General features: G+C 43.5%; 1 long non-coding RNA gene across 1 annotated transcript; it reads right to left on the bottom strand.

Moving 5' to 3' along the window:
- Positions 1-13,062: 13,062 nt before the first annotated feature.
- Positions 13,063-17,248, bottom strand: LOC138790056 (uncharacterized). The gene is made up of 3 exons (XR_011362834.1): positions 17,051-17,248; positions 14,397-14,634; positions 13,063-13,151 (listed from the first exon to the last, which is right to left on the bottom strand). It is a non-coding gene; the product is annotated as an uncharacterized lncRNA (long non-coding RNA).
- Between the last annotated feature and the right edge of the window lie 7,419 nt (positions 17,249-24,667).

Below are 24,667 nucleotides of genomic sequence, written 5' to 3'. Positions count from 1 at the left end.
TATGCAGACAATTGGTTCCACACCCCAAAAATGATTTATTATTCTGAATAACATGTAAAACTAATGAAACAAACATTCAGAAACATCAGAATATGTGATATTATAAGTTACTGTGCAGTAATGGAGAGGATGGGAAACACAAGGGTTGATGCAGACTGCAGGGAGCAGGAAGGAATGAGGAGGGCAGACGTGGGCACATACATGCAGCACTCTCTGTGAGAGAGGGGTTACAACTATGGAGAGATTACCTCCACAGTCCTGTCCCCTGATGCAAGCCCCAGCCTGAAGTGGATCTGCTATGATTTGGAAAGTGAGGGAGACTTCCTGTCAGAGTACAGGGCTGCCATGCTCTTAAACCAAGTTACAATTTTGAAAAACTTTGAGCTGTTGTTGCAAAACTCTCTCAACCCAAGATACTCTTAAACCAAGGTACTACAGGGGGGTTGCCATCACAGGTAGCAGAGAGAGGTGGATCAGGCAGCCTGGAAGCCTTCTGTCCTCTGCCAGTGTGGGGAGACAGGAGACGATTTTAACTTGATCAAAAGAGGTATTTCTCATACTGTACTGTCCCCTGGCTGCTGTTTAGCTATAATTTGCGCAAAATTGCTGCGAGTTTACCGAGATTTTGCGCAAATCAGTGCTAAACAGAAGACAGTACAGTACAGTTACTGTATGGTGAAGGACTTTGACATGTGACTATGATGTCACCGCAGGTCCTGTATGTACACTGCACTATGGAGAAGGAAGAAAGAAAATACAGGTGTGTGGGAGGAGTCTGGGAGGGGGGGGGGGTGAAGGGTGCCCAGTCTGGGGAGGGGGGTACAGGGTGACACCAGTCTGGGATGTGGGGGGGGGGACACACAAGAGAGTGTCCAGTGTCTATTTAGGGGTCTGGTCTGGTTGTACATTATTATATACTTAACCCCTTAATAACTGCGCTCTCCAAATATATATCACATTTATATAAACATCACCTACTATCTGCAGGGGTAGGGAACCTTGGCATTCCAGTTGTTGCAGAACTACAACTCCCATCATGTCTGTACAGCCAAAGTTTTAGCTTTGACTGTCCATGTATGATGGGAGTTGTAGTTTTGCTGAAGAGTCAAGGTTCCCTATGCCAATATATACAGCGACCATGATACAAGAGTCATTTTTCTAAATTATTTCTATTTTGAATTTGGTGAGGTTATACCTTACTGGAGGTATTACTGCTGTTGTCTCCGCTGCTGAGTGGAGTTGATCGAATCTCGGGAAATCCTAGGTTCTATAGAACTTGAACATTCACAAACCTGCCGCATTTGATTGCTGATGCCTTCCCGGTCCGTGGGGAAGGAGGAGACAGCCCGAGTACCGCCTGGAATTCTGGGATTCAGCCTAGGTAATAGGCTGTATCTCGGAATTCAAGGCGGTACCCGGGCACTCATCCTCCTTCCCCACGGACCGGGAATCAGCAATCAAATGCGTCAGGTTCGGTAATTTTCAAGTTCGATCGAACCTAGGATTTCCAGAGGTTCGATCAACACTACTGCTGAGCGTACCTGTGCATTAGGAGATGGCACCATAGAATCACATTACACTGGGTGTCAAATCCCACCAAGGGCAACATCTGCAAAGAGTTTGTATGTTCTTTCCGTGTTTGCGTGGGTTTCTCCGGGTACTCCGGTTTCCTCCCACACCCCAAAAAAACACAGATAAGTGAAGCGCTGCAGAATCTGTGTGCGCTACACAAATAAAAAACATTATAAAAAACACAGCAGGGAGCGGAGACAATGGCGCCTCATCAGGTTCAGGGAGCGGAGACAATGGCGCCTCATCAGGTGCAGGGAGCGGAGACAATGGTGCCTCATCAGGTGCAGGGAGCGGAGACAATGGTGCCTCCGTTAAGGTACTTAGGGACCAAATTTTAAATGGAAGTACTTTAAAAAATGCTGATTGAGCCCAGAGCTGCCTGATAATCATTCTTCATAAAAACATTCCAGGTACACAGTAAATATGACATTATGTATCCCATATTGTGAACACCACACTAGTGCTGCCAGTAGAGATGAGTGAATCGCTTATCTAAACATCATTTTTAAAATAAAAAAAATTATATATATATATATATATATATATATATATATATATATATATATAGGCGCCAAATTAAATCTTTGCCCCGGGTGTGGGAGAGCCTACCTACACCTCTGTATATATATGTGTGTGTGTGTATTACAGATATTATACATAAGGGGCCTTTCACCTTACAGTGTTAACACCTATGACTTTTTTACTGACTGATATATAGGAGGGCTTGCTGTTTTTGCTGGATCAATTGTAATTTGTAATGACACCCTCCATTACACCATAAAATGCCACTGTGAAAGAAATATTGTCCTGCTTCTTTGCCATTCACCGCAGTGAAGCTAAACGGGAAACTAGCATCAGGTTAGGTGCGGAGCAACCTGCTGATATGTCCCTATAGGGCACAGGGGCTGAAGATGAAGGTATCTTCGTTACCTTCATCCTCTGTGCTATTTTCATGATATTAGAAGTTATTTCCTATATTAATTAAGATGCCCCCAGTGCACCATTCTGCCCACGGCCGCACTGACACCTTCCAATGAATACCAGCAGAGCAGGCCGGCCAGGGGCAGATCAGTGCATAATCAGTATGCTCATTAGCATAGGAGATAGACTGCTAATATCACAGAAACAGCGCTGAGGATGACGGTAAGAAACTTATCTTCACCTTCTAGTGCCCCATGTGCTATAGGGACATATCAGCAGGTTAGATGCTTCCCTTGTTATCTTAAGTTATCTTTACCCTGTGGATCCATATGATCACAGCCTTCCCCCATTTACATACTTTTTGTTATGTTACCTCTTTTAAAAATATACAATTTTTTTTGTCTGTGTGAAGATGCCTTTTTGCACCATGATCTATACGTTTTGGTAACATTTTGGAGTAGATGGGAGATTTAACTATAATGGTATACTTTTATAGGTTGGACATTTCAACACAAGGAAATACCAGATAGGTTTTAGTTGTTTTTTTTAAAGGAGAAATACAGTGCTTTCTAAAAACTAGCAGCCTGCAGGGGGAGGGCGGAAATTGATTTCAAGTAACAACTTATCTTCCCTTGTGTCTGGGTGGAGCGGCCGCAGGACCCCCGCCAGGCTACGGGATCCCTGGGGTGTACACGTTAACACATCTGGGGGACTGGCTGCTTAAAAAGTCAGTGACTAGGGTGGGACGCAGCTCCAGTCACTGATTGGCTGCGCGGTCAGTCCATCAGCCAGGACAGGCATTTTTCCCTGAGTTGTGATGGCAGGGAAAATGACTTCCAGCAGGGGTCCCTGCGGCCGGTCCAGCAGCTCACCGCAGGCACGAGGAGAGGTAAGTGCGTACTTGAAGTCAATATCCCCACTGCAGGCTGCTGGCTTTTAGAAAACGCCAGACTTCTCCTTTAAAAAGTTTGTTTTTCCTGTAAAGAAAATAAAAAACTAAAACCTGGTATTTGGTATTTCTTTGTGTTGAAATATCCAATCTATTTAAAAAACACCGGACTTCTCCTTTAGGGTGCGTTCACACGTACAGGAGCAGATTAGATGGTGCAGATTTGATGCTGTTTTCAGTTATTTAGATCAAATCTGCTCCGGATCTGCACCATCAGATTTGCTGCGATACGGTGTGTGTGAAGCTAACCTTAATGTAGGGAGGGGGGGGGATATTGAAATTATGGAAACCTGAAACCATAGTGGTAACCTTTTACCAACCACCCAAATACAAATACAAAATTTTGGCAATGTTTTCTTCCTCCTTACCTAAACTATAACATTTTTATGTTTCCACTGACAGAGTTGTCCGGGGGTTTATTTTTTGCTTTGTTGCACATTTCAATTGCACCATTTATTTTATCATATTATATATTAAAAAACCAACAAAAATTTTAATTATTTAGTTGAAAAACTACGCAGATTTGTTGGACAACAATTTAACAGTGTAGTAAAACTGATATTCTAAAGACTCTATCGGCAGATCATATGCAGCAGGCCCCGAGGCCGAGCACTGGCCACATTCTGGTTTTCCGCTTGTTATCTGTATTTTTGATGTTGATGATAAAAGATAATGGTTGATGAATGACGCACGTAATACCAGTTTGTTTACCTGCAATATCTGATGCTTTTCCTCAAAGATGTGCAACAGGTTATGGACGGATGGATGTAAAGACCCTTCCACAGGTCTTCATCTCATGCGAGGTGTTGGGGGGTTTGGTACATGTGACTTCCACTATATATCAGCAAGAATTAGTATGGAAAGCGATAGCACCACCAGGAATGGCTTCAGCTTAAGTGATTTTATTCACCAATGCAACATTTCAGCTGACCATTGCAATCTTAAATTATACTATTGGTATATTTGATAATTATTGTAATGGTCAAGCACAGTTTTCCTTCTAAATTAAAGGGTTATTTTAGACACTAAAAATGCTATGCGGTTTAGCTGACTCTTACAGTGCAGTAGATGCAAGGGCTGAGGGGGGTCTGACACTAGTATTAGTAAATAGCAGATTATGCAAAGTAGGTCATTACCAGAAGGAAAAGAACATGCTCTACAGTGCCACCTACTGGAGTTTACTTCCCTTGGAATCAATGTACGACCTTTGAAGAGCCCTAACACATGAATGGAGATTATAGGCCAGGTCAAAATCTCCTCTAAAAGGGGAAGTATTTAGATACTTCCCATATTTAGATAACTGTTTTGGGGGGGTTGTTGCCTCTCATCAGTACAGAGCAGAGTGCAAGCTGGTTAGTAAAAGAGATGTAGGACTAGGGGGGAGTATTGTGTTGAGGAACCAGAAAAACTGGCTAATGGAGTCTTACAAGCTGTGCAGTACTCTATGAAGAAAGTGCAGAGTAGGTTATTTCCAGAAGAAAAAGAACTTGCTCTACAGTTCCACCTTATAATCAATGCCCGACACTAAAGAGCCCTAAAACATGACTAGGGATAATGTGCCAAGCTAGAATCTTCTTTAAAAGAGGAAGAAACCTGTCTATAGACAAGCTGCATAAATACCAGGATAGTAGATGAATACCAGAGAAGAAAGGAACTTGTGCAGGACACCACAGAGAGTGGCACTGAACCCTGTGCAGATAACTGGTAGGGTGCTAAATAATAATCAGATACTGCAAGGATTTCTTATTAAATTTAAAAGGGGGACATTTGCTATTGTTGTGCCCCTGGCATAATTTAGGGAGGAAGTGCAGATTCGCCCTTTCTCCCTGGCATATGTCAGTGTTATCCCCCACTTGCCTGATTGGGGGATGGGGGGGGGGGTGCAGCTTCCTCCCATGCGTACTCCTCTTAGTAAATTTGTCTATTTAACACTGGTATATAAGTACGCCAGTCTTGATAAATATCCTCCAAAGGGACGATTATTGTTAACGATAATTGATCTCTAACGACTACTTTGTGAATTTCTTGAGATCGTTTGCACAATTCGAAGGAGCGATGGTCTTTAATTCTAGTCGTTCTTGCAGTCGTTTTTACCTTGTTAATCGTTCGCTTCACAGTGATTCGACGGAACGATAAACAACAGATTATCGTTCAAGTAGGTGGGGCGAGGCGGGTTTTTTTTTTTTTCTGTTTCCAATGGGCGTAATTTTTTTTATTTGTATGCAACTAATGAATATTATAAATGTTCGCAAGCAAAATGCTGTTATGTGAAATTTGTTAGACCTTATTTAAAGGGGATACAAAAACATGGCAACTCCCCCCCCCCCCCCTCTCTGTTGTCTCTAGATTGGGTGGGGTCTCTCATTCCATTGCAAAACTACACCTGAACTGATTGACAAAAAGAACATGAGCGTCGGGATGCAGTGTATGAAAAATACTTTAAGCCAACCTTCTGTTGTGTAGCTAAACCGTGACTTCAGGTTGGCACATGCCTTTTTTCATACGCAATGTATCCCAATGCTGATAAGTCTAAAATTTAGATGTTGACCCCTCTCTATGGAGAAACGTCAAAAACCCAGGTACAGGATGGTTTTTAAATATATCTAGAGTTGTAACCTGCAGTATTACCAACTCGTCACTTATAAATCACGGACACAGATAAGACATTGTATCATGATTATAAGCCTGGATAAAATGGCCCAAGTTTTATTATGGTAATCACATTTTATAGACAGAATATGGGGCGGTACTACTCATTCATATGAAATATGTAACATCCAATACAGGCGGGGTTCCAAGTCACAAGACACATACATGTCACACTCTGATAGGCCAGTCCATAAATGGTCAGTAGCATCCTGTTCGGCGCAGTCAGGGTAACACAATGTTTTATTATTCAAAATTGTTTATAGATAAGAGTCTCGCCTTTGTTCCTCCGTTCCTTGGGTATTGTGACTATAAATGATAACTTTCCAGGAGCTGTTCTCATTGACGTGCTTCCAGCATTCCTCTTCTTCATCCAGAACATCTCTCTGTCACCCTCTGATCACGCTCTGATCATCTCCATATTCAGAGGGCAGTATATATAGGTGTAGTCATATAGGTACGGTTCAAGTAGGTAAAATCCCAATACCTGGCCTTATCAAATGCATCTCAACATACATTTTTACAAAGAATACTTTGAATGAGCTTTCCCTTTTGGCGGCACAAAAAAAAAAAACGCTGTTGTGTAAAATAGCGGCCATTATCGTTTGGTGACCACGTGGTCAAAAAGGCCCTGTCCTCTGTACGCAATTTCTGGGGTCTAGGGCGAATAAAATTACAATAAAAACATTCGGGGAGCCCCCCCCCCCCCAAACACTTATATTATATTATGATTACCGTGCTCTATGAAACACGCACACCTCTTTGAAATGGAAGTATGGTCCCTGTCCCTGTGTTTAGCCAATAGGATTTTCACTAATTAGCTGTTGAACTAACGACCAAGGGAAGAGTGAATGTTTTTTTATTTCACTGAACGACTTGCGAACGATGTACGAGCGAGCAACGATAAAAATAGGTCCAGGTTTAATTAAACGATCAGCGATTTCTCATTCATCATTTAATCGTTAACTGCTATTCGAACGATTATCGTTTAGATCCGAACGATGTAACGATAATTCGAGCGATAATCGTCCCGTGGAATAGGGCCCTTACTGTCAAACAAAGGTGTTTTTTTATGAAAACACAGACAAACGCATGTTCTCAATGCTTTCATTAAGCTTCATAAGCGGTCAAGAGGTTACAGATTCACTTTAACAAGGAAACAATTGGTCGCTGAAGGAAGCAGAAGAAATGTAGAAGAAGCTGGACATGAACTACAGCTAAAATAAGAGTAAAAACACATGCTAACATTCCCAGTGTAGAAGGAGGACTCTCATCAATAAAGTGTATGACACCTAAAGGACTCCGGGGTATGAAGTGTGTGATCCTGGATGAAAAGCAGGTGATAGGCAAAGCGGATAAACATTCATATCTACTAAATCAGGTGAGAATCCGCACACAAGAACACACTGGCTGTATGTACACGTGGCATTGCTGTATAAGTCATAGTCACCCAAAAAGTATACAAGAACCACAGACGTGCAACATGAATAGGGATCTTATACTGCACTCTTGTCCTTGCTGTTTGAGGTAATAATTGCCTTAAAACTAAAGCTACATGGACAACACTTTGATAACCGGGCCAATTTTAGTTTCTGCACTTTCGTTTTTTCTTCCTTGTGTTTAAAAGGCCATAGCATTTGTATTTTTTCATCTACAGATCCACATGAGCCCTTATGTTTTTTTACAACACCGATTTTGCTTTGTAATAAAAGGCTAAATTTTTCCATAAAATATGCTGTGAAACTGAAAAAGTATATATTTTTACTGTGAAATTGAAAGAAAAAGGCTATATTTTTCATATTGGGGGGTTTCATGTTCACCCTTTGGTAAAACTGCTATGTCATCTATGTTCCTCAAATCAGTATAATTCCATTGATATGCAACTTATATAACCTATTTTATTTGACTTTAAAAAAAAAAAATGAAACAAAAAAAACTAAAAGTGTTTAAAATTGCTTTATTCCCATCCTTATAACGCTTTTATCCTTTTGTCTATGGGGCTGTGAGAGGTGTCATTTCTCGCTCCATGATCTGTACTTTCTATCTGTAAGTTGCTTGTGTATATGCGACTTTTCAAACACTTTACAAGATTTCTAAATTTGATGTGACCAAAAATTTCCAATGTGACCAATTTTTTACTTGGGGATGATGATTACTGCACTGATCTCTCATAGAGTTCAATGCCGTATATATGTGCTGCTTTGTTGTCAGTAACTCACCTGCTGGGGCTCCTGCGGCGTCCTCCTCGGTCTCGGCTCCATCTGTCGGCACTAGGACTCAGCGCCGCCTCGCCCGCCAGAGCCGAGTGACGTCACGGAGACCCAATGGCGTCCCTGGCAACCAAGGACGCTGCGGCTCCGTGTCACTCGTAGCGGCCACCCAGCCTGTGCAGCTGAACGGCATCACGCTCAGGCTGAGGGGCGGATCGCTCCACCACTCAGCCTGCAGTATGCCAGCTGCTGTTTGTCTGGATTCAGGAGGCCGGACCAATGGTGAGCTGGTCCGGGCTTCTGGTCCAGTATAAAGTGCACTTCATTACCAGCTCCCATTGCTGGCTATTGGTTGTTTACTGGTCCCAGCTCCCTTGTTCCTTCCCTGCATTCTGCCCTGTTCCCTAACTGTTGTTCTGCCTTGATTCTGACTTTTTGACTGTCCTCTGACTACCCGCTATCTGCCTGATTCTGTACCGCGTTGCCCGTCCTGTTTTTGACTTGGCTAGTTGACCTTTCTTTATTGTGTTTGTTCGTCTGTCTGCGTTTTATGTGTCACACCTATTCAGTGTAGGGACGGTCTCCGTGGTTGTCCGCGGCCGTTAAGGGCCGTCCGTGGCAAGTAGGCAGGGACATTGGTCGGGGCAAGTCTCAGGGTTCACTGTCCTGTATTTTCCGTGTCTCCTTAGCTGTGACATTTGTTCTGTGGGATCAGTACTTAATTACTATGGACTGCTGGAGCCCATAGTAATCGAGCACTGAGCCGGGATTAGCTGAGGTAGTCACCTGATTGAGACAACTTAAGCACGTCATTTCCAAGGTTTCATCATGAGATCACATGACCCAACAGAAGGAAATTATTCCATGAATTATACAGAGAAAAAAACTAATAGAAGTTAGACAAGTTTAAATTATATATATTTAGAGGAGAGTTTTCAATCAAGGCTAGTGTAACAGAGAGAAGCTGTATGGGCTGCCCTCATGACGCATGGGTCTAGCAACATGAAGGCAATGACAGGTTTACCTGCAAGATTATGTAACACAGACAATACGGATGCCAAACATGTTGCAATCCGTAAACAATCCGTACGCAATTGATTTCAATGAGAGGATCCGTAAAAAAATCAGGGTGCGCACTAGGACATGTCCTTTTTTTTTTTACGGATTGATTTTCATCCATTTCTGCTACTGATCGTGTGAATAGCCCAATAGACTTCAATGTGCACTAACTTGGATACGGAAATACGGATCTGTAAATTACGGAACGTGTGAATAAGGCCTAAAGCTCCACAGGAAGCCTCTCATACTTGGAAGTCATAATTGGAAGAGGTCCAAGTAGACACAAAACAAAGTCCTGACATCTCTGTAATTAAAGTGTACCTGTCATGACAAAGCTTTTCCCAACTGTCGTCACTCCTGAAGAACAAGTAGCCATAGATACATCCTCACCGGGTGAGTTCCATACATGAGAATAGAGCTCGTGCACGGAACTCACCCGGTGTGGACATATCCATGGTTACAGAACAGAAAGCTGAGAATATCAGACGACCTCTTTGTCTTCTAAACAAATGGCTGAAGTCAGTGCAAGCCCAAACACTACATGTGAGCAGGCACAACCAGATACAGAACCAAGGCATTCAATAAGAAAAAAAAGCAAGGGAAACAATCTGTATGTCTCTCAAACAAGGCAGGTACATTCACTATGCACGAACACCCATCTTGGAAAGCCTATAAATGGATAAGGGCTGCATATTTGGAACCATTTTGGTGCTTAAAGTTGCTGGCTCAGCCAATCAGTGGTTGAAGCTGGAAACAGCTGAGGTCACCGATAAGATGATCAGGTGATTACATGTGCTGACTTGGGTGGGAAAGAAAGGAAGATTGGAACTAAGTAGAAGGAGCCACTGCTGCCTCCAAGACCTTGTGACCCAAGCTTGCATCAGCCGATGCAAACGTGTCCACGCGGTAAAACCTCTAAAAGGTGTGCAAAGAAGTCCATGTGGCGGCTATACAAGCCTGAAGGGCCGAAGCACCATGACAAATAGCCCAGGAAGTACCCACCATGGAGTGAGCCGAGACTCGGAATGGGGGCATCTTACCCTTACACCGGTAAGCCTGTGTGATGGAAAAACGAACCCAGCGGGCAGGAGTCGCCTTAGATACCACCAATCCCTTTCGAGGATCCTCTGGAATGACGAAGAGGGAGTCCTAGCTCCCAAACGACTTTGTCCTGGAGATGAAGATGCACAAGGCACGAACTACGTCAAAATGGTGGGGAGCACGCTCTCTCGGATGAGAGCGGGCAGGGCAAAAAGAGGGAAGAACAATATCTTTATTGAGGCGAAACCACCTTGGGCTAAAAAGAAGCCACGGGCTAAAGCACTGCCTTGTCCTGATGTAAGACCAGAAAGGGGGGGGGGAGCGGCAGGAAAGAGCGGCCAACTCCGAGATCTGTCGAACAGACGTGACAGCCACAAAAAAAAAACACCATCCATGACAGGGGCATGTCCCAAAGGGGTTCAAACGGTGAAGACTGCAGAGCGTCCAAGACTAGATTCAGATTCCAGAAAGGAACTGAATGACGATAAGGAGGAGCGAGATGTGCCACCCCCTGGAGAAAAGTCTTGACTTGGGGAACTGAAGCCAAAGGTCTCTGGAAAAAAAAACGAAAGGGCGGGACATGGCCCTTAGGAGAACTCAGGGATAAGCCGGAATCCAGCCCCGCCTGGAGGAAGGCAAGGAGCCACGCCAACGAGAAGGAAAGTGGTGGCGCAGAGTGAAACGAAGCGAGGCAAAATGCAGGTGGCAGATCGGCCCTTGACTTAGAAGATTCGGACAGTTGGAAGACACCAGGGGGCATCAGTGGCGAGGTTTACAAGATCTGCGTACCTGGCATGCCGGGGGGCCAGTCCGGGGCCACCAGGATAATCGGAACTCCACCTTGATTTTTCTCACGACCCGCGACAGAAGCGGGAGGGGAGGGAAAATGTAGGGCAGGTCGAACTGGTGCCAGGAAATCTGAGGGTCCCTCGTCCGACAGACAAATCTCGGCAGACTTCAGTTGATTCGAGATGCCATCAGTTCGGCATCTGGCGTCCTCAATCTGTGAAAGATTTAGGAGAATACTTTGGGATGCTCTGGATCCACACTTGCTTGACTCAGTCGGCCATCCATCCAGCACATTTTCCTCTGCCCAGTTTCCCGTTTTCCTCTGCCCAGTTTCCCGTTTCCCAAAAACACGGGAACCAGCAAAGGGGAGGCTGGGTCAGCCCGCCACTAACGCAGCCACAGTGACCGGCCAATGGTCACAATATTAGCCGACGCAAAGCGGGCTGCGGTATCTAAGGAGGCGGAACAGAGATACTAGGCCGCATCCTGGATCTGCTGAGCGAGGTCAGCCAGGTCCTCAGACGACACGCCAGAAAGGAACCCATCCCTTAGTTGTTTGGCCCACACTGAAACAGCCTGGGAGACCCATATGGAGGCAAGAGTGTTTATCATGAATGCTCACAGTTAAAGGGACAGATGCAGATGTCTGGGCTGGTTGGCCCCCTTAGAGCACAGGCCCCACAGCAGTGGCGTGGTCTGCCACGATGGGTACGCCACTGGCTCGAACATTTTTAAGTCAGATATTCAGTCCTGAAGTGGACCTTCTGCGGTAGTAGGCTATCAGCTTTCTTATGCCACACGAGAGAATCTATCTGGATTTGCCCTTAATTCCATTGTTAACACATACAGTGTGTATGAGTGTGTATTTGTGTGCTGGACTCTAGATGGAGATGGGAGAATAGGTGCCAGCTAATAAAGTTGTATGGGCACATAAGACCAAACAACACTGTAATAACAATATAAAAAGCATGCTCATGGAGTGTTTTAGCTGCAGCCAGAGAGGTGTGGCACTGACTTATCCCCACCAAAACAGTATGGTTGTTTTTGGGGGGAGGTCCAATGCCCTTCACCCTTCTCTCCTTGTACATCATCTGTTGAGGGAGAATGGGAAGGCCGCCATACACCTTAGACAGATGACCAAATACATGGAATGTTCCTTTAGTCTGAAGGTGTATGGACAGCTAAGATGGTTCCTTAAAGGGGTTATCCAGCTTTAGAAAAGCCTAGGGAACATCAGGTGATTCCAGCCTATGGGTATGTTCACACAACGGTTTTTGATGTGAATGTAGACAAATGCATTGGTTCTTAGTACGCTTCACCCTGCTAGCTAGGGAAACTATGATATATAGTTAGTGGCCAGAAGTCCTAGAGTTTCCTTTGTTATGTGAATGTAAATTGCTTTGTGTGTATGAACAATTACATCTGGTTGAGGCCAGTTAGAAGGAGAAACCTGCCTGAACTTCTTTTCACAGCCCGTAAAGTGTAGGGCATGGCGATCCTGTAAGCGAACTCCCCCATGAAATGTTTACAAAATTTAAATCTATAAATGATGAGTATTTTGGCCACAATGGATGGGGTGAGGCTGGAAAGCTGTGCGCTCTAAAAGTAGTTTGGCTAAATAAAAAAGGTCAATGGTGCAAGAGATAGAAAAAATGAAAGCTGTCAAACAAAGGAGAATCAGATAGTGGTAAACTAAATGAGAGGAGGACCAAAGGGTGACATCAGGGGTTAATGAAAGAACAAACTAAGAGGTGTATTAGAGGTAGCCTATAATATCTTATGTTACAATTCAACAGCGTACAAAGATTTACAAGCATATAAAACTAAAAAGAGGGGATTTATCAAGGCGTTACACCTAAAAACAACAGTGGCTCCCTCTTCCCACTTAATTGACAGCTGCCAATCCGATACACTGACTTCGAAATATGCCTGGATGCAGAAGCTTCTGGTAAGTAAGAAACCACCTGTGGAGAGAAAAAAAAGGAGGGGAAACAGCCTACCTGGACTGAACAAAAAAAACAAAAAACACTAAACTAATATCTGACCTAGAAAAGGGGGAGGGGGGATGCAATTTTGTGCGTCCCTCATTTTGTAAAGGGGGGGGGGGGGCTGCCACGAACAGCAGTCCCCAACCCCATGAAATAAAGTCAAACAACTTTGTAAAAAATGGTCGCAGTGCCTTTATGGGTCAAATAAATACACAAAAATGGCAAATAAATAAATAAAACAATTATGTAACCCCCCCCACACACACACAAGCTTAGATGCTGCACATATGATATATACCTGTATAAAACCTGTGCGTATCTTCTTTTTCCTCTAAAATAGCTTCATTTCATCGGCGAACAGTGTCATCTAAGCGGGGCTTCACGGCAGTTGGGGTCCATCTCCCAGTCAAGAGAGGAGGTCCAACTGCCATATAGCCCCGCCTAGATGACGCTCTTAAAGTGACACAGATGTAAAGGGTAAATTTACCAGTTCTCATACCCTATTTTACATCATACATCATGATCTTTTATCATCTGCAGATTGTGCTGAATGGGCGGTACTTCACGGCAATGGCACGACTTAGCCCCGTCCACAGCTCTACCATAGGCTCACCACTCCTTGACGTCATCGATATGGGCCAACCTAGAGGGGGTGGGGCCTAGACCTTCAGGCCAGCCTATTCCAATGGTCGGCAAGGGGTTGGGGCCTATGTGTTAATGACATCATGGAGGGATGGGGCCTATGGTGGCACTATGGGCGGGGCTTGTGCCGCAGTTGCCGTGAAGCCTTGCCCACTTAGCACAAACTACAGATGATAAAAGATCATTTTTGGCTTGAACAAGCACCATGACGCATGATGTAAAATGAGGTATGAAAACCGCAAAATTTACCCATTACATCTATGAAGAGAAGTCAGAATGCATTTAACTGATGAAATGAAGCAAGAGTAAGGGGGGCTGACTCTTCACTCTAAAAAAACTGGTGGGTAAACAGATTTAGCAAGACAGAAAGTTGCAAGAGCGTTCACCAAAAGCAGTAGTCGAAATTCATTTAAAGTCATACGAAGCGGACAGATGAACGTGCAGAAGCTGTTTCTCACGTCAGAGTGCTTTGTCACAGCCCTGTCGTCATCACGTATCCCAGCTCCCTTATATATACGCTATTCACCCATGCACACAATGTTGTACTAAATTAGCACTTACACTGATCATTATTCTTACCGACAGGTATCATGTATCGATGATCGGTCATTTAGGCCTAGAGGATCCAGAGATTCAGTTCTTAAAATGAGCTTTGTCTCATTCTGCAATCATTGATAATGTCTATCGCCACCTGCTGGTCAACACTTTACTTGCACTAAGTCCATAAAACACATCTCCGTATCGGCCCCATGAACTGACTGTACGTGGTCAATTATTTTCAGGCAACTCTTGCCAGTACACACAGGACGTATATGCCCTGCAAAGGATATGTACATGGGGCGAGTGGTATTAGCTATGTAGTAAAACCCACAACTGCATATGATAGCATAGACTACATAGGTTGTGCAGCTCTAACTCTCCATCCCACACCACCGAGCTGCACTTCTTTAACATCATTCAGTTGCATATATTTATAAATTCTATTAATCGGACTCATAATTTATTTATCTTTGGATCTCACAAAACCATTACCCCTTCTGGTGCAAAAATACAGCCGCTTTATGCAGATTACATATCAAAAGTTTTGGTTTTGATTGTTAATAGTGCCCACTGAATAATTTCTTTTATCTCCCGTATCTATATCTTTTACATGGAGTAATAATCATCATTGGCCAAAAATCCCCACATGTAAAACGCTAATTTCCTGTGTGTTCTTCTCTTCATCAATCCTTGATGTAATCTATAACCAACCTACTGCCTCTTGTGACTGTATACCAGTTGGTCCATTGTCCCAGCACAAAACAGAGATATAGTATATACCACAGCGCCCCCTGATGACAGTATCATTGATATTACACCCCTCATAACTTTTCATTAGAAACACTTCATCTCCCACAGCGCCGTCTATAGACTAAGTTACTTTGCTCACAATTATCTTGCTAAATGTATTTAGCTTAAGAGCCAGTTCACACAGAGTAAAAGCGGTAGAATTCCAACTGCCTCAGTGTCGTACAGTCTGTCTATGGGACGTCAATTCTTTGAGCGGAGAGACGCATAGGCGCGCAAGCCCTCCCATAGACAGACTGTATGATACTGAGTCAGGCGGAATTATGGCCCTAATTATGTAAAAAAAAAAAAAAGCAGTGAAGCCGTTGCCCATAGCAACCAATCAGATTCCAACTTTTACTTTTTAAATGTGCTTAAAATATGGAAGCTGTAATCTGATTGGTTGCAATGGGCAACGACTCCTCTGCCCTAAGTTTGATATATCTCCCCCATAGTGTACTGGTACTGTTAGGGTGTACGCCATGTAAATGCCTGAGCGCTCTCATGGTAGCGATACTGGACATTGACTGGAGGAGGTAATTTTTTTTTTTGTCTAAAATGTCATTGTTTTGTGTGTGAACCTAACGAAAGTGCTAGATAGCATGAAACACGTTGTTAGGGTCAGTGAAAAAAAGGAGACTATGACCTTTTGTATACCGTGAACCCCTGGGGTCAAGCAATAATAGAAACCCATTCTAGGAATAGCAAAGCTCCCGGCTCAAGGTTTTTTGATGAAAAAGTAGAGCACAAATACCTCATAGTGAAACACAGGTCACTGGTGGCCGATTGTGAGGGAGACATGACAAGAAAAGTGATCATGCATAAACAAATGGCCGCCCAACCGCACAATGCCAAATCAGGTGACAGCAGGAAACAAAAAGTAAAGACAATTAGATGGGGTCGGATTGGGATAGTAAATTTGAATAATAGGTATGTTTTTCTAAATATAGGTGTTTATTTTTAAGAACCACATGGACAGGCATGGAATCACATCAATAATAAAAACCAAGACATCAAGACGTGCATTAAAAAATAAATAAATAAACCATAACAAAAGAGAAGTCTCATCAAAGTCTCACCAATTTCCAATGGAGGAAGGCAGGGGAGTGGGGAAAGATAATAAACAATGTAAATTCCTCCCACTCCTGGGTCCTGTTGACACTCGCCAGGTGTAATTTTCTGCTGTCCCTGATTGGCTGAGCGGGCAGTCACTTGACATTGCAGTTGGAGAAGCTACAGGACCTGGAAGCGGTGCTACGGGGCACCAGGATGGGTAAGTTTATTTTGTTTATTATAGCGCAGCCCCTAGTCCTCCGATCGGCCTTACCGGACACAGGATTACACTACAAACTGCACAGGAACGGCACTGAGGATGAGACTAATGGTGGTTTTACACGGACCGATAATTCGCCCAATCGCACGATTAACGATTTTGAATGAACAATTTTTTTTTTATAACGATCGGCGTTTAGACAGAACGATACATCGTACGGAATATTCGTTTTGCGATCGTTTTGCGATCACTTTAGCCTATCTCACACATAGGGGAAATCGTTAAAAGACTGTTTACACTGAACGATCTGTGAATTTTTTGCGAACGATCAACGACGATTTGAGAACTTGTTGAAAGATCAAAATGAACGATTTTTCACTCGTCGCTTGATCGTTCGCTGCGTTTACGCGTACGATTATCGTTCCAATTCGACCGTTATCATGCAAATTGGAACGATACATCGTTCCGTGTAAAACCACCATAACCCTATGTAGCCATGAGCTTATTTACACCTTTGTTTTCCCGTTGACATGTCCACTTTGTCCATATAATTCCAGGATTGAAGAATCACATGTGCACCACATACATATATGTAACGGAGTAAAAGGGTGCTGTTTTTAGTAAAGCAACTTACATCCCTGTGCTGTTTTTCCCCATGGAGCTGATAACTTCCTGGTTTCCTTTATGAAATGTGCCCCTGCTGTTGCCAGGCAACTGAGCAGACACTTTCCCACAATCCCCCTTGCTTGCTGGCTAAGTGGAGACCAACTGCCTGGAGACCGCAGTTAAACTGACCATGCCTGGCCCACATCTTAACGCCCTGGCCCCCCTTAATCCCCCTGTTGGCCGGAGCATACATTACCTGCTCCATGCTCTGGCTTGATTTGGGGGTTCCCTACTGGATGTCCAGCTCAGCCAATCAGTGCTTTGCCCTGCTGCAGCCGCTGATTGGCTGACAGTGAGAGCCCCCAAAGTAAGCCAGAGCGTGGAGCAAGTAATATATGCTCCGGCCGAAGGGGGGTGTTAAGGGTGTTGTCAATTATATACTCGCAGCAGGTTGTCAATCCCGCTGCCAGTGTGGTGTCCCACCATAGGTGTTGCTATTGGTTACACCCTTCATAAAAGCCTGTACTTTTAAGATTAGGTGGTGATGTAGTAGTACCACAAGATGTCGTTGCTTTAAGTATGTATGCCTAGATATTGCACGTCTGTAGTACCCAAAGGGTTATTGTTTGTGTACCACATGGATCTACACACCAATGAGAGTTCTTTCTTGTCTTCACCGATCCTATCTCTCTTTACTTCTTGCACGTACACTCCTCACCCACTCCCAGCACACCTTACATGCGCTGTAGGAAGGAAGTCACATGGGTAGAGGAAGTGTAGGGTCTTTTGCCTTTAGACTCTGTAGAGGTACGACGCTCCTTACAGTTTCTTCTCAAGCAACCTCACTCAACACTATACAGTGTTAAGCCTTCACTGGAGAAGTCAGGGATCATCTCAACCCACGCAGTGGACAAGGAGAGACACTGTGCAGGACAGTATCCATAAAGAAGTAAAGAACTGATCCAGATAGAGCAAAGTTGTTAGAAGCCTATTAACTCTATCTCGCAGAGCGGGTGTAAGCAGGGAACCCTCAGCATTTGGCTCATCCCAGGTAACAAGGTCTGGGGCTTGTGTCACCCTCTAGGACGGGTCACTCGACACTGGTGCGCAATAGGTGGTGCAAAGACCAAAGAGTCAAAAGTATTCTCTCTACTCTCAAGTATTCTTCTATTTCTACCTCCGAAGTTCCGGCAGAGCACAGTACTACTTGGGTTGGGACTCTCTCGACATCCTCCTCTCAACTCTTCTGATCCTCTCTTCTACTTCTCATCAGGCAACCCAGTCAGCACGACTGTACAACTCACGACTGATCAGTGCAGATCTGAACTCTAAAGTATTGCGTCAGTGTAGCAGTGTGAAAAATGCAGCGGATCCGGTATGTGCAAATCTAGCCTTAAAATATTTTAAATTTCACAGTTTAGACCTAGTTTTCTTAACCTGTTCCCGACCACAGACGTAACTGTACATCCCCTTTTGCAGCGCATTGCCAGTTAGGGACGTACTTGGGATGACACATGGTACAGGAGCTGCATCCGAACCATCCGCGGCGGTTCCAGGCTGTCAGTGATAGCCTGGCACCTGCTGCATCTGTCAGGCCGAACTGGGATTGCGGCAGTTGACACGATAGGTGCCGCCATCAATGCAATCCCAGCACCTATAGTGCTAAAAAAAGAGGAAGTATTCTCCCTCCGTTGCCCATTGGGGCTCTGTGGCACGAGCGCACAGCCCTGAAGGTTGCTATGACAACTGGAGGCTTCACTGAGGCCTCCTGTGTCATAGCTACAGAAGCTACGTAAAAAAAAAGAAGTACAGATATTTAGTATTGCTGTACGTGTAACGTTGCTGGCAATAAAGTTATTAAACCCACACGGCAACTTAAAAAGTTTAAAACAAGAACATTTGTAGAAGTAGTAGTAGAAGAAGAAGGTCGCCTTGCTGTGGGAAGGGAATCTGTGAGGGATAAGGAGTTCTTCTGTGTGGTCAGGTTGAGGCCTGGTGTTGTGAAGCAGACACGTTACTCATAGCAGGAAAACTTCTGCCACGTCATCTTCTCCTTTTCAATGTGTGTTTATATAGACGTAGTGGTTCCATGCAGTGTTTTTGTTTTGGTCTGGATTCGGTTGGTGTCCCTGTTCCTCAGTCTATTTAAGGATCCACCTTCTGGCATATTTGTGGCTTTTAGTCTGACCATGTGCCCTGTGTATGATGATTTTATTTCCTGTGAATGATCATGTTTGTGCAATCCAGTACAGTGGTACCTTGGTTTAAGAGCATTTTGGTTTAAGAGCTCACAGTTTTTCAAAATTGTGACTTTGTTTAAGAGCATTGCTTTGGTTTAAGAGCTCCCTCACCTTCCAAATCAAGGCAGATCCACCTCAGGCTGGGGCTTACATCAGGGGACAGGACTGTAAGGGTAATCTCTCCATAGCTGTAACCCCTCTCTCCCCGGACAGAGAGCACTGCATGTATGTGCCCACATCTGTCCTGCTCATTCCTTCCTGCAGTCTCTGTCCCCCCTTGTGTTTCCCATCCTCTCCATTACTGTACAGTAACTTATAATATCACATATTCTGCTGTTTCTGAATGTTTGTTTCATTTGTTTTACATGTTATTCAGAATAATAAATCATTATTTTTGGGGTGTGAATCCAATTGTCTGCATGATTTCTTATGGGAAAATTTGCTTTGGTTTAATCAGAGTGGATTTGGATTACAAGTGCGGTCGTGGAACGAATTATGCTCGTAATCCAAGGCACCTCTGTGTATGGCATTCCCTTAGATAGTATTGCTCTGTTTCCACTTGGTTTCCACCCACCGCCTGAATCACATATTTATACATGAATGACACAGGAATAGAGTGATAAATGGGGGATGGGAAGCAGCATAATCAATAGGTTGGGAGAAGGTTAGACAGTAGGAAGCTGTAGATTGTTGGGGCAGGACATAGACAAGGAGTGTGAAAGTTTGAATGTCCTGATAGAGGTCTTTTCTGTGGGTTTGATGCCTTTACATGGTCTAAAGACCCCTATACACCGGACGGACGGCTTATCAACACCATTGTCATCTGTCGGGGGTTGTCTGGAATAGCCCCACACACCTTACATTGACAACTGAATTGGTTCAGTTGTCTAAAGTCTAAGGGCCCTATTACACTGGACGATTATCGTGTGAAAAATAGTTATACCGTTCGAATTTAAACGATAATCGTTCTGTGTAATTGCAGGCAACGATCAAAAGATCGTTCGTATGTCGTTGATCATTGATTTACATCTGAACCTAAAATTATCGTTAATCGTTCGCTGTAATTCCATGTTCATTCGCTCAAGTTCCGCATTTTTTCACTAATCGTTCAGTGTAATTGCACATTTTCCTGAGATCAGAAGGAATAATGCTGCGTTTACACAGACAGATTTATCTGACAGATTTTGGAAGCCAACGCCAGAAATGGATTTGAAAAGAGGATAGATCCCAGTCTTTCCTTTATGATCTGATCCCTGTTTATAGTCTGTTCCTGGTTTGGGCTTCAAAGATCTGTCAGATAAATCTGTCTGTGTAAACGCACCATCAACGATCGCAATAACGATCGTATCTAACGATTATCTTTCTGTGTAATATGGTAAACGATTTCAGGTTAACGATAAACAATCTTGTTTGCGATCGTTTATCGTTAATTGTTAAAAATCGCTCTGTGTCATAGGACCCTAAGGTGTATGAGGACCTTAAAAAGACTTGATTCCAGCCCAAGAATAGGAAAATTTCACCTGCTTCCATAAATACACAAACTTGGATATCCAGAGGAACCCATCAGCTCAGGTATGGACACCCTCACTAAACAAAGTTCTAAGAGAGAAGCAAAGGGCACCTTCTGGTGTACTGTTTTAGTGTCCTCAGAGTCTAGGCAAATTCAGTGTACATGGACACTCACCTGGTTGGCTTGTGCAAGGGCCTAAATCAAGTTGTCACCACTACTAGTCAAGGTTCACCCTGGAAACCAAGGTGCAGAACAGAAAGCAGGAGAAGCTATCGCAGATACAGCTAGCAGGTAGACATCCTTCTTGACCAACAATCACTCATGAGCAAATTACGTTCTGTCTTCCTGCCCTGTCAATCCTCGGGCCTATTATCCTTATATAGATGATTTCCTAATGATCTCGATGGAATCTGAACAAAAACTAAAGATATTTTATGATAATTTCAGTCAGTTCCATCCCACCATTAACCTGACACTCAACTACCCTTTTACTGAAATAAACCTTTTGGTCACCATTATCAAAATACAGGACAACAAAGTATCAGGAAGCCAGGTGAGTACCCAACCTACTAGATGGACAATTTCCATACTAAACACATAAAAAACTCCAGTCATGCCATCAGTTAAAGCAGTATACGCTGCGTCAGTTAGGAATAAACACCATGTAAGCCTCAAAAAAACATTTCAGAATCAGGCTACCATCCGAGAATGATTGAGGACTAGGTCTAAAACCAAGGGCCTTTTTACACAGGTCAATATTCAGCAAGGAGTGTTACTAGAAATGCTCAATCTGGCGATAATCGTCCTATTTAAAAGTGTCAGCGATCAGACGAGGAGCAAGAAAATACCTGCTCGTCTGCTGGTCGCATCTTGTGATTTTCACATTTACCATCCGCACATCTCTCTGTGTAAACAGATGTGCAGCCGGAGGCAATGTAATTGCGGCTGAGCAGCTGATTACGCGGCAGAGGGGGGCCGGCATGAGGGACGGCTGGAGCTGAAGATGACGTCATCGACCTAAGATGGCGGCCGGGGTCGACAGCAATTGAGTAAGTATACTGCACTACACTTCCGGGGTGGGGGAAACACAAGGAAGGGGGCCATTTACTTAAATAACACACATTACAAAGTTGTATAACTTTGTCATGTGTGTTGTTTAGTGAATAAATGTTAAACGCCGCATTAGCCCTTTAAGCTGAGACTCCCTTTTATTCTGTGGTGATAAGGAAGAGGTTGCTGTAAAGTGATCTGTGCAGAATTATAGCATCATGTGACACCAGTAGATAGATAGCACCAGTTTAATAGAACAGCAGAAACCTGTGGGATGACCTCTTTATAAGTCACAGAGTACGCTCAGTAATGTTTCAGATTCGTGTCATGGGCACAGGTCCTGTCTGTTATTGCCACTAAATGCTGTAGAAAAAACAGCTCAGGCAAGATGGCAGCCCCCATAACAATGTACAAAACATGAAATTAAAGGGGAACTATCAGCAAGTTAGATTAAGAAGGCCCTATTCCCATATACTGCTGGGGATGCTGAGGAGGAAGGTATATCTCTAACCTTCCTTCCTGGCACCGGTCCCGTGCCGTTAGTTGGGGTAAAGTCTGCTCCAGAGCACCCTTAGGAGCACTCATCCAGCCCGCCCCCACCATTGATTATAACTAGAAGGGGCGGGCCGTATGACGCTGCAGTGCTCCTTAAGTTGCTGTGAATAGGAATTTACACCGACTAACAGCAAGGAATTGGTGCCGAGGAGGATGGTAAGACACATACCTTCCTCCTCAGCGTCCCCGGCGCTATATGAGGCTATCAGCAGGTTAGATTTGTCTTAAAATTACAATGCAATTAGAAGCAAATTACCAAAAAAGACCATGGGGGAGATTTATCAAAGATGGTGTAAAGTGAAACTGGCTCAGTTGCCTCTAGCAACCAATCAGATTCCACCTTTCATTCCTCACAGACTCTTTGGAAAATGAAAGGTGGAATCTGATTGGTTGCTAGGGGCAACTAAGCCAATTTCACTTTACACCATGTTTGATAAATCTCCCCCTATGTTTCAGTGTCTGGTTCTAATCAATAAAAGATAATCTAGGCCATACATGTCCTTTTAAAGGAAAAATACTCAAATAGTAAATAAGGTAAAACAAAAAATTGGCGAACAGGAAAACTCACATAGTAAATCTTCCCCCATTATGTTTTAATGCATTAAATTTGGAATTTAATCAAACCCCATCATCCTAGCAACCACAGGCCGGAGACCTAAAGTACAATCTGTCCTCAGCACGACTGCTACCACCGCATTGTGGTTAGGAGATATGATGATTGTAATATTTGTTCAGGCTGGCTGGCGTGGGCACCGAGGTCTCCACGGTAAAATGGAAGAACTAAATAAATAAACCTTTTAATATAAAAAGCATGTAACAGAATCACTACTGTAACTCAGGGAGCCTCAGACAATATTTTATATGTGGTTGAATTTATTTCATTGGATTCAGATGTAAAAATTAAAGGTGTAAAAATGACGTCTGGTCGGTATAAAAAAAATTTGTTTTTTGCGTCCTTTGTTGCCTCTGATGCCTGGAGAACAACCCTATTTTTATTTTGTTGGGGGGCACTGTTAGGTGTCTTCACTGTTTCCACTATTAAAAGTGCAGCTTGGCTAGTGGAACATAAGAGCCATCCACCACCAAATACCTACCATTATCCAAAAAATTGCCAGTGTTCAGATGTTTATAGCCTCTTTTAAGGGGTACTCCAGCCCTTAAAAACTGTTTACATAATGCTTTCCTTATGTATATCATAATAAACATTTTATTCTTACCTCACCACACTCCCTTGGTGCCCTCCTGCAGTGTCTCTAGGTCCCCCTCTGACTGCTGCCCCCGCCTCTTCCCTGACAGGCTTGTCCCGGCAATAACATCCCACTCAGCCAATCACTGGTCGCAGCACTTTTCTGTCTCAGCTGATTGGCTGAGCAGGCTGTTACTGCCAGGACAAGTCTGTCTAAGGAATATCATGTTTATCATATTTTATATAAAGGCTTCGCTACATAAAAACTTTTAAAGTACCGGAGTACCTCCTTAACCCCTTAAGGACAGAGCCAATTTCGATTTTTGCGTTTTAGTTTTTTCCTCCTTGTGCTTAAAAGGCCATAGCACTTGCATTTTTCCACCTAGAAACCCACATGAGCCCTTATTTTTTGCGTCACTAATTGTACTTTGCAATGACAGGCTGAATTTTTGCATAAAGTACACTGCGAAACCAGAAAAAAATTCAAAGTGTGGTGAAATCGAAAAAAAAAAAGCATTTTGTTTATTTGGGGGAAATGTGTTTTTACGCCATTCGCCCTGGGGTAAAACTGACTTGTTATATATGTTCCTCAAGTCGTTACGATTAAAACGATATGTAACATATATAACTTATATTGTATCTGATGGCCTGTAAAAAATTTAAACCATTGTCAACAAATATACGTCACTTAAAATCGCTCCATTCCCAGGCTTATAGCGCTTTTATCCTTTGGTCTATGGGGCTGTGTGAGGTGTCATTTTTTGCGCCATGATATGTTCTTTCTATCGGTACCTTGATTGCGCATATATGACTTTTTGATCGCTTTTTATTACAATTTTTCTGGATTTGATGCGACCAAAAATGCGCAATTTTGCACTTTGGGATTTTTTTGCGCTGACGCCGTTTACCGTGCGAGATCAGGAATGTGATTAATTAATAGTTTGGGCGATTACGCACGCGGCGATAGCAAACATGTTTGTTTATTTATTTATTTATTTACTTTTATTTATAACCTGGGAAAAGGGGGGTGATTCAGACTTTTATTAGGGGAGGGGGATTTTTACTATTAACAACACTTTTTTTTTTACTTTAACACTTATACTA

Source organism: Dendropsophus ebraccatus, chromosome 4 (genome assembly GCF_027789765.1).
Source record: "Dendropsophus ebraccatus isolate aDenEbr1 chromosome 4, aDenEbr1.pat, whole genome shotgun sequence".
Classification (NCBI taxonomy): domain Eukaryota; kingdom Metazoa; phylum Chordata; class Amphibia; order Anura; family Hylidae; genus Dendropsophus; species Dendropsophus ebraccatus.
This window is presented reverse-complemented; position numbering and strand designations above follow the sequence as displayed.